This window comes from Acomys russatus, chromosome 24 (assembly GCF_903995435.1).
Source record: "Acomys russatus chromosome 24, mAcoRus1.1, whole genome shotgun sequence".
NCBI classification, from domain to species: Eukaryota; Metazoa; Chordata; class Mammalia; order Rodentia; family Muridae; genus Acomys; species Acomys russatus.
This window is the reverse complement of record NC_067160.1, coordinates 45,616,653-45,630,875: the sequence shown is the minus strand read 5'-3', so window position 1 is coordinate 45,630,875 and position 14,223 is coordinate 45,616,653. Positions and strand designations below refer to the sequence as shown.

The 14,223-nt window shown below is 45.7% G+C and overlaps 1 pseudogene; it reads right to left on the bottom strand.

Annotated features, from left to right (window-relative positions):
* Positions 1-12,349: 12,349 nt before the first annotated feature.
* LOC127207280 (40S ribosomal protein SA-like) lies at positions 12,350-13,238 on the bottom strand (annotated as a pseudogene).
* Between the last annotated feature and the right edge of the window lie 985 nt (positions 13,239-14,223).

Below are 14,223 nucleotides of genomic sequence, written 5' to 3'. Positions count from 1 at the left end.
TGGTCTCCTTGTGGGGCTCCTAAACCCTCTGGGTCCTTCTATCTCCCCATTCTTCCACACCACTCTCACCTGGAGTCCAGCTGCAAGTCCCAGCATCTGTCCTGGTCCCCCACTGAGTGGAGATTCTTAGAGGACATCTATGTTGAGCTAATATCCACTTATAAGTGAGTATATGCCACAAGTGTCTTTCTGGTTCTGGGTTAACTCACTCAGGATGATCATTTCTAGCTCCATCCATTTGCCTGCAAATTTCAAGATTTCCTTGTTTTTAATAACTGAGTAGTATTCCATTTCAGACCTTGAAAGAACAATTCTCAACTTCATTTGGGAAAACAATACCCACCACCACCACCATCATAGCTAAGACAATCCTATACAATAAAAGATCTTCTGGAGCAATCTCCATCCCTAACGTCAAGCTGTACTATAGAGAAACAGTAATAAAACTGCATGGTACTGGCATAGAAACAGACAGGTGGATCAAGAGAACGAATTGAAGACCCAGAAAGAAACCCACACACCTATGGACACTTGATTTTTGACAAAGAAGCCAAAATGATACAATGGAAAAAAGCTAGCATCTTCAACAAATGATGCTGGTCTAACTGGATGTCTACTTGTAGAAAAATGCAAATTAACCCTTATTTATCACCCTGAACAAAACTACAGTCCAAGTGGATTAAAGGCATCAACATAAAACCGGACACACTAAATCTGTTAGAAGAAAAAGTATCGAAGAGCCTTGAACTCATTGGCACAGGAGACAACATCCTGAACAGAACTCCAACAGCTCAGGCCCTAAGATCAACAATTAAGACATGGCATGTCATGAAACTCAAAAGCTTCTGTTAGGCAAAGGACACTTTCAACAGAATAAAACAACAGCCCACAGAGTGGGAAAAGATCTTCACCAACCCTACATGCAACAAAGGGCTAACTGCCCATTTCTCTTGACGGTTTTCTGATAGCATAACAATTGGAGCTGAGGGATCTCAAAGTAAAAAAGACGCAGCCCTTACTCTCATGAAATTTACAGTTTAGGGGAAGGTACTATTAATGAATAGGACAGGGACTGAGGAGGTTGCCTGGTGAGTAAAAGGACTTGCTATGCTAGCAGGAGGGCCTGAGGATCTGAGTTCAAATCTTTAGTACCTATGTAAAAATCTGGACATGGTTTGTATGTGCATGTGATCGCAGTGTTAGGAGGCAGAGACTGGCAGATCCTTGAGAGCTTATGCCCCAGCCAGCCTAGATGAGATGGATAGCTCAGGGTCAGTGAAAGACCTCGTCTTAAAGGAATAAGGCCAAGAGCAATAGAGGCAGATACCCAGCAGAGACAGCTGGATCTCTGTGAGTCCAAGGCCAGCCTGGCCTGCATAACAAGTTCCAGGACAGCCAGGGCTACAGAATACAGAGACCCCATCGTGAAAAACAAACAAACAAACAAAAAACTGTTTGCATGACATAGGACCCTTTAGCTTCCTTTGGAAATTGAGACCCAAAGAAATAGGGGAGGTGTCAGGGATATGGCTTAGAGGGTAAAAGTGCTTTCTGAGTTCAGATCCTCAGAACCCACTCAAAGCCAGGTCCAATAGTGCTGTGTGTGTAACCCCAGTGCTCCTACAGTAGGATGGGAAGCAGCAACAGGAGATTCTCCGGAAGCTTTCAGGCCAGTTGCCCTGACATATGCAGTGTCAAAACAGGAGACAACACAGTCTTCTATTCTATCTCCATATGCATGCCAAGGCATGCTGTACATGCCTACATTCAAACACACACACACACACACACACACACACACACACACACACACACACGCCCACGTGAGCAAACAAACAAAGATTAAAACAAAAGCAAAACATGGACATGTTGGTGTGTTATTTTGAGTTTGGGTATCTATTTCTTAGTAAGGTTTAAGGTGATAACGTCATGTAGTTAAAGAGTGAGGGGCAGGACACCATGTATGAATGTGTCACTTCAGGATGTCATTAAGACACCAGAGGAAATCTTTGTGTTCCTCTTCTGCCCAAGGCCAGCTTTCATGGAAGCCCAGAAGTACAGAGCATCTGCTCTGTTTTTTTGAAAAAAGACACAACTGTGGTGCCTGGCAGTTAAATACTCATGCTCTCTCTCTCTCTCTCTCCATCCCTCCCTCCTCTCACATATGCACATGAACACACACACACACACACACACATACACACACACACACACACACACACACACACACATATATATATATATATATTTTTTTTTTTTTTAAGAAAAGAAAAGAAACAACAAAATGAGGATGAAGATCTTACCCAGGCCTAAGTGAAGGCCCATGCTCAGTGCCTGTGTTAACAATAGCCCAACAAAGAGTACTCATAGCATTCTTCTGTTTCAAGGAGAACAAAATCCAGGATTCCACTCGTCCATGAGAGTAGGTCTCACCAGCTATTCAAGCCCAGCCCAGCCTTAGCAGCTCTTCTTTCAACATTGAATGACAATGGTCATCAGACCAAAACTCCTGTGCCAAAGCTCAGGCAAGACAGAAAGTCCTGGGGAATCCAAGGGCCAAAATAACCTTGCCCGTCTTGCTGGGGAATCAGACATTCACTTCCCCCACTGTCTTAGTTAGGGTTTCTATTGCTGCAACAAAAACATCATGACAAAAAGGAAGTTGGGGAGGAAAGGGTTTATTTGACTTACACTTCCAGATCATAGTCCATTTTGGAGGAAGTCAGGACAGAAACTCAAGCAGGGCTGAAATTTGGAGGCAGGAGCTGATGCAGAGGCCTTGGAGGGTGCTACTTACTGGCTTGCTTCCCATGCCTTACTTGCTCAGCCTGCTTTCGTCTGGAACCTGGGACCGTCAGTCCAGGGATGGCACCACCCACAATGGGCTAAGCACTCCCCCATTGATCACTAATTGAAAAAATGCCTTACAGCTGGATCTCATGGAGGCATTTCCTCAACTGAGGCTCCTTCCTCTCTGAGGACTCTAGCTTGTGTCAAGTTGACACACAAAGCCAGCCAGTACACCCACTCCCCTAACAAGGGCTAAGCGCCCCGCGAGACTTTCTGATCAACCCAAAGGCAGAAGGAAGGATGCACTGATGTTAACAGAGACATGCAAGAAGCTTGGTCAGTGTTCTGAGATGTCTCCTAACCTTGAGCTTGGATTAACTCATTAAGTCCTCTCGCCTCACAAGGAAGGCACTTGGTCATCTCCCTTTTACAGACAGAAACTAAGGGATCAAAATTATTTATTCTCCTGTGCATGTGTGTGGCTTGTGTGCTCCCGTGTGTGTGATCACATGCATGTGTGTTAGTATGCACGTACGTGTGCATGCTTTTTGTAGAGACCTGGGACTAGAGTTGGGTGGGAGTCTTCCTCAATTTCTTGCCATCCTTTTCATTACATTAAGATCTCAACTGAACCCACAGCTCTTTTCTTTTCTTTTCTTTTTTTCTTTTTTTATTTGTTTGTTTTTGTTTTCGTTCTTCAAGACAGGGTTTTTCTGTGTAACCTTGACTGTCCTGGACTCACTTTGAAGACCAGGCTGGCCTTGAACTCACAGAGATCCACCTGCCTCTGCCTTCTGAGTGCTGGGATTAGAGACATGTGCTAATGAGCCTGGCTCCTACAGCTCTTCAATGCAGCTCTTCTGGGAGCCAGCTTGCTCAGGGAATCCCTGGGCTCCACCCTCCAAGTGCTGCAGTTACAGGTGGGCCAGCACTGCTATCTGACATTCACATGGATTCTGGAGGTGTGAATTCTAGTCCACTCACTTGTGCCAGCACTTTAACTACTGAGCATCACCCCAATCCTGAGGCACTACAATTTGGAATGACTATGACTGACAGCACCCAACATAACGTCCACACCCCTTGTCCCTCCTCACCTCTCTCTGGTAATGACTCAGCAACTGTCAACACCTTTAATGCTCCAGGTATGGTACAAACAAGATTTTCTTTCATCTTCCCATGTCCCCCTGGAAATGAGTGATTTTTTAAAGCCCGATCTATAGAAAAAAACTGGGACTTAGAAAGAGAAGAGAGATTCACCCAGCCTTGTGGGTCAGAGATCTTGAAGCCAATCCTGCTGGGTCCCATATGCTCAGCCCCAACTCCCAAGCCAGACAAGATTCTAGAGCAGAAGGAACAGGACCCTTGGCTCCTTCTTCCTATCTCCCACCTGTTCATGTGTCCCCTACACTATGCTCAAGGCTACCTGATCCCTCTCACACACAGCTTGGGAAACTCAGGACACATGGAAGGACACATCCAGTGTAGACTGTGATCCCTAGAGTTGGAGGTAAAGGTAAAGTCCCTCATACTTTACAGAATGAAGGGGATCCGATCCAGGTTGATGGTGGACACATAGAGGCACTTAGAGACTCATTCTCTCTAGCCAGTGAGACCTCCTCAGCTTGTAAGAATCCATCCGGTTCCTGTGAGCAATCATTCCCATCCATAAACCAAGGTATGATGACCCTGCAGGGCTGACGTTGCCTTCTGCTCCAGCTTCCTTTAGCCATTGTGGGGTGCTGTGCGTACCTCCAGTCCCATACAAATGATCACTAATAGCAGTAATAAACCACCCTGCCTTCATTTACTGCCAAGGATGACACATCCTGACATGTCTCCCTAGGAAGGCAAGCCTGACGCTGCACAGACATAGGACTTATTTTCCCAATGGGCATTTGCTTCGGAAGAACTAAATTAGCCTCATTTCCAGGAGGCTACATTACCTGTAAATACAGAGGTGCCAGTTGTCTGGGGTCTATTTCCAGCAGGACCCAGTGTTCAAAAGAAAAGAGACTCTCACCCCCAAGCATGCTGGACTGAAACCTACAAGTGAGAAATAAGTCCATAGATGGGGAAAACAAAGCAGGAAAAATAACAGTCCTAAGACCATGGGTGTAGCCAGAGAGCATATTAAATGTGTTCAAGGCCTTAGGTTTGAAGCCTATTTTACTCCTTTGTGTTGTTATCATAACACTCTGGGCCAAAGCAACCAGAGGAGAGGAGAGGACCTACCTGGCTTACACTTTCAGGTCATAATTCATCACTGAAGAAAGTCAAGGCAAGAACTTGAAGCTATGGGGGAACTATGGGGGAAGTTATGGGGGAACAATGCTTCCTGGCTTACTAGAAGGCTTATACTTTGCTTGCCTTCTTATACAGGCCAGGACCATCTGGCTAAAGATGGCACTGCCCATCAGTGAACCATCTTTACAGTCCCCACAGATATATGCACAGGCTAATCCGATTTAGACAATTCCTGATCATGGTTTCCTCTCAGCTGACTCTAGGTTTTGTCAGGCTAACAATTAAAGATCACAAGACCCAACACTGAAAAATGAAAACAAAACAAGAACACACCTAACTACCTAGCTTGAGACAATTCAAGAAACACTCAACAAACAGGAGGCAATGGCTGCTACTTAGCACAATATAATCCAAACCCAGACATTCTCAAGACTGTTGCTGAGCATTCTGTAGCCTTTTCAGATAGCAATACGGTGTGAATGTTGGACCACACTTCACAAGCTCCTCATCTTCGGTGCAGTCATTTTCTCTCAGAGAATCTGCTTGACATTAACAATCCATGATGGGGACAAAACAGATGCACAAAGGGGTACTGGGATGTGGCTCAGTTGATAGAGTCATCGCCTAGCATACACAGAGCCCTGGGTTGTCTCTCCAGCACTGTATAAACCAGGGATGGTGGATGTATACCTGTAATAATCCTAGCACTCAGGAGGTCAACAAAGGAGAATCATAAATTCAGGGTCATCCTTGGCTATACAAAGAATTCAAGGCCAGCCTGGGATACATGAGACCCTGTCTCAAAATGTAAATAAATGCAGAAAGACAGTGATTGTAGCTTAGTGATATGTCTCAATTTTATTGAACACCTGTGTTCGATTTCAAGACATGACATTATCCTGAAATAGATGAGACCTCAGGATGTCCAGAGATAGTCAGACCCTGTTCTTTCTCAGGAAGTTGATTGATGTGGCCATATAAAAGAGGTCTGAGAACTAAAGAGAACTACATTTTACATTTGTGTTTCTCGGTTGAGTGCTGGGGATCATACCCAGGGCCTTGTTCATGCTAAGCATGTAGCATATCACTGAGATACCTTCCTAGCCTCTACTTGCATGTTACTCTTGCTTTCTCTTGTTCACTATATAAATACTTACTTAATAGCTTGTGTGTGAGCATAGAATTATTATATGACCTATTAATTTTGTACATATGTATATATCCCCCAAATAATTGAAAATAGGAATCCAAACAATCACTTATACACAAATGTTCTTATCAGCATCATCCATAGGTATCCAAAAGATGGAAATATGCCCATCATTGATGGACATATATATATGGAACATTAACCTGCTATAAAAAAGAACTTAGTACAAATACATGCTATGTTGTAGAAGACCCTTGTATGTATTATGCTTAGTGAAATAAGCCAGACCCAATGGTCATGTACTGATTATGTGATTCCATTTGTATGAAATGTCCAAGACCCAGGCAGATCTCTGTGAGTTCGAGGTTAGCCTGGTCTACAAAGTGAGTTCCAAGACAGCCAAAGATATACAGAGAAACCTTGTCTTGAAAAAAAGAAAGAAAGAAAAAATGTCCAAGGTGGGGAAATCCAGAGAGAGTCGGGGAGGCATAAAGAGAGAAAGGATATTAATACATAGTGCTTACTACGGGTTAGGGCAGAAGAGAATGGGGCGGAAGCAAAAATAAAAGACAATTGTTTCATGAGCACAAGGTCTCGCTTAGGGAGGCCGTAATGCTTGGGAGCTAAGAAGTGATGGTCATACCACAGGGCCAATGTAATAAGTTTCACTAAATGTATACTTTAAAATGGTTTGTCTTGGGTCAGGTAAATTTCATCTTAATTGGAATCTTAACTTTCTGTGGGTTAATGCAGGCTTAAGGGTGACATAAAATCTCTGCCTTTTTAGCCTTGGACAAGCTACTGGTGAGTAAATATTAGTCAAGAGTAAAGACGAGATAGGCAGGAAAGGACGAACTTAGGTCACATGTTCATGGGAGGGCATTCTGAGGAGGTTGTATTTAGCAAGTAAAAGGAAGGAACGATAAAGCATCTGAGGGGAGAACATTCCAGGCAGTGAGAAGAGCAGGCATGAAGTTGCAGGAGTAGTCATGGGCTTGGTGTGCCCTAGCCAGTGTGGCTGGAATGGAAGCAGATGGAATGAAGAAGAGACTAGAAGAGGGAGAGTTCTAAGGCTGCCTGGAATGTGTTCTCTGAACAGAGTCTACCATTGAAAAAATGGGACCGGAAACCCACTGTATGGAGCCTGTGAGCAGACATGCTTGCTATGCAAGCCTGAAGACCCGAGTTTGGTCCCTGAGACCCCTACAGTAGAAGGAGAGAATTAACCGCCATGAGTTGTCTTCTGACTTCCCTAACGGTGCGCGCGCGCGCGCACACACACACACACACACACACACAGTGAGAGACAGAGGGAGGAGGGGGGGAGAGAGGGGGGGAAGGGGGGAAGAGAGAGAGAGAGAAAGAATTTATTAAATTGTCTTATCTTAAAGTGTGTGTGTGTGTGTGTGTGTGTGTGTGTGTACACGGCCATGTTATACCTAGTTGACAGGGTTCCACAGCAGAGACACAGAGACACATCTGTCTCCCTATGAAAAAGGGTTCAGAATAGCATCACATTTGGTTGTAAGTAGGAAAGGCAAGGCTGGATCAAGACTAACACCTTTCACACCATGGTCCCAGAGTTCAATTTACATGGTCATCTTGGGACTGGAGTATGGGCAGTAGTTGAAATCCTGAAAAAGATGTTAGGGCACCAGCATGTTGGAAAGTCCCAAGTTAAATAGTTTGATTTCTTTCAGCTTTTCACAGAGGAAAGGAAGCAAAGGTGAGATGTTTATTTTCAAAGCAAGCAACATATTTCTTATGACAATATCTCCACTTAATGGCCCTGTCGTGTCTAATAACTAAGGAGATAAAATGCGTCCCTTTGATCTGAGCTAGTCAAGAAGAGTGACAGCTGGCAGTCTGCACAAGAAGTTAGTGCCTTGTCTAATTGTGTTGACTCCTCATTATTGGAATGTCTCACAACCAGTAGACAACATTTTCTTTTAATTTTTCAAATTGTTAACCATTTCCTGGCTCCCAGTTCCAATATCCACTTGGGACATTTTTCTTATCTGGACCGATAAACCAACTAGGGCAAATCTTGATTAATGTTTGTGATTTTTATTTCGCACAGTCCGCAGAGGTCACAGAGCCTTTTGCACATGAGGCTTGACCTAGGAGAAAGAACGGAGGGATGGGGAAGTAGCTCAAACAAGGATCCACATTCAGACCTCAGACTTCACATCTTAAAAGCCAGGCATTGTGACACCAGTGCTGGAGAGGCAGAGACCGATGGCCAGCCAGTCTGCTTAGAGGGCTCTGGGCCAATGACAAACTCACTGTCTCAAAGGATAAGGTGGACAGGGACCAGCAATATGGCTCAGGCGGTAAAGGTGTTTGCTGCCAAGCACCCAGGACTCACAGGGTGGAAGTAGAGAACCAGCTCATGCAAATTTCCCTCTGGCCTCCATAGGTGTACTGCGGCACATATGCCATGCCCATACACATACAAAGATAGATGGATAGATGATAGATAGATAGATAGATAGATAGATAGATAGATAGATAGATACACACACTTAAACCCACACCTACATGCAAAAATTTAAAAGTAATTAACTTAAAAAATAGACAGTAAAATAAAAATAAATCAGTCTTGAACCCTGCTGAGGACTCTTTGTCTAGTGAGAAGAATGCATGCTTGACCAGTTGCAGTACCCTGATGACACAGAATCTTAGGATCTTGAAGGAGTCACTTCCTTTCTCTGGGCCTCAATTTCCCCCAAAGAAAAGCAGTTTCCACTCACGGCAGTAGCTGGTGAACTAGAGGTACCACTAGAATCACATGGACATCTTGGTGACATTCAGGCTGCCAGCCTGCACAATTTGTTTCTGCATCTCTGGGGTGAGGACACAGGTCTCTAAGAAGGTGCCAGGGGATGCTGCTGTGGTAGGTGGTCCCTATACTAATAGAAAGGATGATTTGAGGTAAGGTGCATAGAAAGGCCAGGGCAGCGCCAGGCTAAGCTTTGTGCAGTAAGCAGTCTATGTGAACATAGACCTGGTAGGCACTGGGCAAGGGAGGAGAAGCCTTCCCGCCAGAGGCAGCTCAACAATAGAGGTCTGAAGAGAGAAGACGCTGTTGCTCTTTTGGAGTTAGCCCAACCTCTCCTCTGATAATGAAGTCTCTTCAGCTTTTCCCTCTTGAGGCAATTGTTTGCTCTGTGTGTGAATGTGAATGTGTGTGTGTGTGTGTGTGTGTGTGTGTCTTGTGATATGTGCGCATGTGTCTGTGTATGTGTGTGTGTTATTTTAGAGATACTTAAGTCAGAATTGGTGCCGAAAGAGAGAGGAGGCAGAGAAATTTTCTTATATTAGCTAACCCTGTGAGATGCTTGGAATGAGTTATACTCAGCTATAAAATTGAATTAAGAGCTGGGCGTGGTAGCGCACGCCTTTAATCCCAGCACTCAGGAGGCAGAGGAAGCTGGATCGCTGAGAGTTCAAGGCCACCCTGGTCTACAAAGTGAGTCCAGGACAGCCAAGGCTACCTGGTCTCGAAAAACCAAAAGGAAATAAATAAATAAATAAATAAATAAAATTGAGCTAAATTCCAAATGAACGTGTCACATGTTCATTCTTTCTCTCTCTGTTTCTATGTGTCTCTGTCTCTCTTCTTCTCCGTGTGTCTGTTTCTTGTCTATGTATTTGACTCACTTATTCTAACTCCCTGAAACTTGACTTCTCGCATCTTCTTCTAATTCTTTGACACAGACAATGTCACCATCCATCCTCTTTATTCCCAGTTTATGGATGAGCTTGGTGAGCTGTCCAGGGCCAGATCATCACCAAGTGGCAGGATTGCTGCTCAAACCTAAGTGCCCCACCCGAGGGTCTGGGCCACCAGCCACTGTGCCGTGGAGATGCCTTCTGGGCTGGTGGGTTGCAACCTGCGCACCAGAAACCACTCTATGGAGAAGAGCGTGGTGGTACATCTCTCGGGTCAACAAGTAGCCCAGAGTCCTACCTGCTGGGCAGATCTAAATGGGGTGATTTTCTTCTTAGTGGACTGCATGCAAATTCCTTAAGTGAGTGACTTCTCTTGTTCATATTCTTGACAGATGGTCACTAGCTCCTGCCCTGTATGCAGCCTCAGGCAGCATCAGGGACAACCGCTCAATTGTACATGCACCTGGCCGGCTGATTCATCCAGATTCTTTCTCTTCGCCCCCCCCCACATTATTTCTTTACCGGTGAATAAAGTCAAGATGAGCTCTAGTTCTTCTTTGGGCATGTGTCAGGGGGTGGACTTTGGAAGCATGACGGTGTGAAAACCTCCAAAGTTGTTCCTCAGGAGCCAAGCACTTCGTTTTACATTTTTACTTTGTGTGTGTGTGTATTCATGCATGTGTGTGTCCCCACACATATGCCACAGTGTCTGTGTCTTTGTCTGTGTGTCTGTGTTGAGGACAGAGGACCTTTCTGAATGAGCATTGAGCTCAGTTCATTAGGCTTCTTAGCAGGCACTTTTTTTTTTTTAACTTACTGAGCCATCTCACGGGCCCCACCTTGTTTTTCAGGCAGAGTCTCTCACTGGGCTAGACTTCACCAGGAAGGTTAGGTTGGCTGGCCAGCAAACACAGGATTCCATTTGTGTCTGTTTCCTCAGAGCTGAGATTACAAATGGATGCCACCACATCCAGAATTTTTGTTTTAATGTTTTTAATTTGGTTTACTGGGCATGAGGCACATGTGGACCACAACAGAAGACAATTGTGGGAGTCAGTTCTCTTGTTCCACCCTACATGGTCCCTGGGATAAACTTCCAGGTGTGAACATCAGGTTTAATAGTGGTTGTGACACTCACAAAACCACTCACAGGGCTCCATACCCCACTGACTTTTGTTTGTTTGGTTGGTTGCTGGTTTTTCAAGACAGGGTTTCTCTCTGTAGCCTTAGCTGTCCTAGACTCACTTTGTAGACCAGGCTGGCCTTGAACTCACAGAGATATGCCTGCCTCTGCCTCCTGAGTGCTGGGACTACAGGCATGAGCCTGGCTTATTTGTTTGTTTTTTAAAGCGTGGGTTCTGGGGTGGAAATCAGATCTTTATGCTTACCAGGCAAATATTTTACCAATGGAGCTATTTCTCTAGCCCTGCTTGTTGCTTATGTTTTGCTTTTAACTAATTTGAAATTTAAATGGAGTTTAATTGAAATAAAACTGCATCACTTTGCCCCTCCCTTTTCTCCCTCAGCCCCTCTCACATACACTTCTTCCACAGCTCCTTCCTCTGTTCTCAAGTTGATAGCCTCTTTTTCTTTGATTATTTTTGTTACGCACACACATATGCCTTTGTATGTGTGTGTTCACAAATATAAAAATACAACCTGCTGGAGCATGCCCAAGATGACCCCTCCTTGCCACCAGCTACACAGCTCTCTCCACTCATGCCACTGGGACCAACTTTTCCACACTCACACCACCAGAGCCAGCTCTCCTGCACCACCTCAGTGAGGGATGGGGCCAGCTCTGCACAGCCCTCAGACCAACATGGCTCCACGTGACAGCCCAGACCAGGGATGGCTGCATGGCCTTTAGTGGTAACATACTGATGCAGAGTCTCGAGACTTCAAGGCTGGGGACCAGACATGGCCCTCTGAGGCAGCACCAGCTAGGATCACATCAGGCTGTTCCTAGTTTGAGTCTCCAGTTCCACCTCTCTTCATTGTGCACGCACCATTCTGTTTCTCTTTTCCCTTCCATCACTCTACCACATACTAGCTCATCTTGGTGGCCTTTGGGTGTCTGCTTTCATCAATGGTATGTATATGGTTTGGGGCCTAGCCAATTTGCATTAAACAACCTTTAAGGAGGTTCATCTCTGGAATACACTAATTCCCCTTCTCCCCGCAGTCATTACTTGCCGGTGGCTCTTTGTCTAGGAGTGGGACCCCACCGATTTTTCCCCTTTCCACATTAGCATGTCCACTGATATCTATCGCCAGTGTTCTATCTTCTTCTTCTTCTTCTCCTCCTCCTCCTCCTCCTCCTTCTCCTCCTCCTCCTCCTCCTTCTCCTTCTTCTTCTTCTTCTTCTTCTTCTTCTTCTTCTTCTTCTTCTTCTTCTTCTTCTTCCTCTTCTGCTGCTGCTGCTGCTGCTTTTAAAGACTTTATTTTCCTTCCATTTTCCCTTTGTTTAAGTGTCTGCAGAGCAGCTCAGGACCACTCAATGGTGGCTCTAACCCACTCAGTGGCCTGCACTGTGGGAGCTGCTGACCAGTCCTCAGTGGCTAGCTGGGTGCTTTAGTCCTCAGTAGGGAGCTGCTAGATGGGCACCGAGGGTACCTAAACACCCTCAGAGCAGTCTGCCACCTCTGGCTGAGCAGCGGTGAACTCAGGAGCTGGTGCAGTCCATTCGCCCTGGAATTCCTCCTTGGTCACAGCCTTCTCAGCAGCAGCCTTCTCTTCCTTCTCAATCTCCTCTGTGTCTCTGTAAAAGTAAAGATTAGTCATAACCTTTCATGGATGCTCATGGGAGACAGTGCCACACACTCAGAGTACTTCCAAGGCCAGCATCCACCACATCAGACCCACTGAGTGAGCTCCCTTGTTGTTGCCTGGGATGGCAATGTCCACATAGGGCAGAGGAGAATGCCTGTTGCACAGAGCGATGGTGGGCAGGTTGTCGTAAGAGGCCTCTGTGAGGGGCTGGTGGTCAGCCCTGGGGTTAGTCACCACTAGAAGCCGTGGCTCCCTGAAGGCTTCTTAGATCTGGTTGGTGAAGATCCCAGGTATAAAGGGGCCAGCAATGGGAGTGGCTCCAGTGAGTGGCAGCAGCAAACTTCAGCACAGCTCGCTGGCCAGTGTTCCTGGAGATGACGCTGACGTCAGCAGGGTTCTCAATGGCAACAATAGCCTGAGCTGCAAGCAGCAGCTTCTCCCAGGTCCTCCTCAGATTTATGATGTAAATACCATTACTCTTCCTTGCGTAGATGTATTGCTCCATCTGAAAGTCAAGGTTGGTGGCATCTAAGTGGGTTCCTGAGGTAAGGAATTTGAGGACATCCTCCTCCTTCATCTGCAGGACATCAAGGGCTCCAGACATTGTGTAAGCTTTCCTTTAAGTTAGGATGGGAATCAACAACAACGCTGTATGGATCCATGCCTGGGCAGCGTGGAAAGCATGTTCAATCTATTTTATGGAGCCTTTTCTAATAAAGACTGTTCCACACCTGACTTCCTGGTATTCTGGATCGTACCACCTTTCCGCCCCCTCTTCCTCAACGTTTCCTGAGCCACAGATGCGGGAGCTGTGGTGTAGATGTAACCGTTAGGGCTGGGCTCCCCCTGATCCACTGTGTTCAGCTGTCATTTTCTACATTTGCTATAAAGAGAGGCTTCTTTGATAAGTGGTGGAAGCTACAGGAAAAGTGCCTAAAGAACCTTTTGTTGTTGTTGTTGATAAGGTCTTGCTATGCAGCCCTTGCTGATCTTGAATTTGAGACAGTCCTCCAACCTTAAGCATCTCAAACGTTATGATTATAGGTGTGTACCACCCTGCCTATCCCCTTCTTGTTTCCCTCTCTCTCTCTCTCTCTCTCAGATAGGCATGCTGAATAAGGCATGCTTAGTATTATTAAGGTCAACACTTCAATGGGTGGTTTAGTTGCAATGGCTCTGCTGTGTGCTCAGGACAGAGGGAGCTGCTGGAAGCCCCTGTTAAGTGGATTCTGGTCCTGTCTCGATGCCCTGTGTCACTGACCCCCAACCTGGCTCAGGATGCTGGATCTGGCTTTGCTGCCAAGGAACAGCTACGATGGCCTGACTCTCAGAGACACCCTTCTGTCAGTGTCTAATCCCAAGCTTAGCTTGCTACTTCCAACATGCTTCCCCAGGTGTGCTCTCCTCTCAGAGCAGGTTACCTGGGCTTGGCTGCGGTGGGAGAATACTGAGGTCAGTATTCTAAAGCTGCAAAGTCAGTTCTCTGTGTGTCGGTGTCTCCCCACCGTGAGCCTCTTGCTCTCTGAGCTGCTCTTCCTTGGAATGGTAGATTTCTTGCCAATCATTTCTTTACAAATGGTAAAGTCTTG